The sequence below is a fragment of the Chiloscyllium punctatum genome, unplaced genomic scaffold (genome assembly GCF_047496795.1).
Source record: "Chiloscyllium punctatum isolate Juve2018m unplaced genomic scaffold, sChiPun1.3 scaffold_826, whole genome shotgun sequence".
Lineage (NCBI taxonomy): Eukaryota > Metazoa > Chordata > Chondrichthyes > Orectolobiformes > Hemiscylliidae > Chiloscyllium > Chiloscyllium punctatum.
This window is the reverse complement of record NW_027310560.1, coordinates 15,585-17,500: the sequence shown is the minus strand read 5'-3', so window position 1 is coordinate 17,500 and position 1,916 is coordinate 15,585. Positions and strand designations below refer to the sequence as shown.

General features: G+C 66.5%; 1 non-coding gene across 1 annotated transcript; it reads right to left on the bottom strand.

Annotated features, from left to right (window-relative positions):
• Positions 1-1,010: 1,010 nt before the first annotated feature.
• LOC140474061 (5.8S ribosomal RNA) lies at positions 1,011-1,164 on the bottom strand. The gene has a single exon (XR_011958805.1). It is a non-coding gene; the product is annotated as a 5.8S ribosomal RNA (ribosomal RNA).
• Between the last annotated feature and the right edge of the window lie 752 nt (positions 1,165-1,916).

The window sequence follows — 1,916 nt, the reverse complement described above, 5'->3', positions numbered from 1 at the left end:
CGCGGAACGGCACGGCCTTCAGTGGGGCCGGCGGGCGACGCCGCTCCTGAACCCAGCGGCCCCGAGCCGGACGAGTTGAGGAAGGCACGCCGACGGTGACAGGGTACGGAAGACACAGCGGTGGCCTTCTGGCGACTTGGCCCCCGACAGCCCGACGTTCCGCCGTCCTCCCGATGGCCAGGAGGACCGTGCGGGGGTCGGCCGACGGCGTGGTAGGTGTGCCTGCACGGTGACGGAGCACACACCACGCCCGCCAACCCCTCCGTACCTCCCGAGACCGGTGGCAGGACGGAGCGGAAAACGTGCGGACTGAACGGGAGAGCCAAGAGCCAGCGATCCACGCGCGTGCGACCGTCCAAGTCACAGCGTTCGACGAAAACCTCCTCCCTCGGCCAGGCACTCGGCGCCAGCAGGGGAGACAGGATCAGACGCCCCGCCGGCCACTTAAGGCCGAGGACGAACCACGAGACGGGCGGCTGCAGCAGCGGGCGGCCTGCAGCTCCCAGCACTCTCAATCGATCAACCATCGAGTCGGGTCAGCGTGTCAAACCGGCGAGCTCCACGGTCAGGCCGGCGGCGCACCAGCACCGGACCTCCGCGGCTCCCTTCACTCTTTCCACTGCCAGCCAACCGAGAGACGGACCCAATGCGGACGTGCAGAGCTTAGGCAGACCCCCCACTGGAGGCTCAACACTTCGTGGCAGCTCCGTGTCCCAGAGACCAGGAGGGTTGGCACACACACACAGTGTGAACCACCGACAGCCATTCTGGGACCGGTGACAGCCGTGCTGGCCCCACTGCCACGACACAGACGGACGCCAGGCCGCGCTCCCCGGCGGGGGGATGGCGTCGAGCCTGACGAACGGAATGTGCAGGGTGGGGGGGAAAGGCCAAGCGCTCCGACGCCGGAGGGCTCCGGAGTCTGAACTTAGGGGGACAAAGAGGACGGGTCCTCTGCGACACCCCAGCCGCGCTCTCGCCAGCCAAGGCGAGTGCGATTGATTGCCAAACGACCCTCAGACAGGCGTGGCCCCGGGAAGAACCCGGGGCCGCAAAGTGCGTTCAAAGTGTCGATGATCAATGTGTCCTGCAATTCACATTAATTCTCGCAGCTAGCTGCGTTCGTCATCGACGCACGAGCCGAGTGATCCACCGTCAAGAGTTGTCTGAGTTTGTTTTAGGTCTCTCCCTCGCCAGAGGAAAGCGACCCGGACCGCACATACGCTCCCCACCTTGAGCTACAGCCACCTGCACGCCGGCGTGCGGGCGGAGCAGGGTGGCGTGAAGCGATGGGGAGCACCATCCTGGTGCGGCCCGCAGAAACATACGTCTATTGGGGGGAGGAGGACAGGGCGCCCAAGAGGCGATGCGTGCCCCAACGCACCGCAGCGACGGAGGCAGGATCACCGCCACCATGTCGCCCGCCTAGTATCACGAGGCGTGCAGCAGCTTTGCCCTAGGAAAAGCAGAGGCGGGAACGGGCACCGGCCATCGGTTCGGCAGCGTCACTGACGCGTGCACGTGGCGGCGTGTCGGCGAGCGGACTTCCTGCGAGGAGGCGGGGGCGGCACTCGCCCGAGCAGACGCCCGCCCGGCCCAGCCACCGCCGAGGTGGACTGGGAGTCGCGGCAACGGCTCGTCATACTCGTTCCCACACTCACAGCGCAGCTTGCCCGCAAGCCACCGACCACCGATCGACGCCAGGCGCCCCGACCGAGAGCGGGATCGCTCGTTCGCCCTGCTGGCAGTTCGCTGGGGATCACTACTGCACGGAGCTCGGAGACCGACGGGCGGCAACTCGAGAGTCTTTAAACCACCACCCCCATCCCGCAAGTGCAAAGAGGCTGTATACGCACAGACGGGTGAGGGGAATAGGTACCCCGTCGGGTTTGAAGGGAGCGTGACTAGATAGCAAC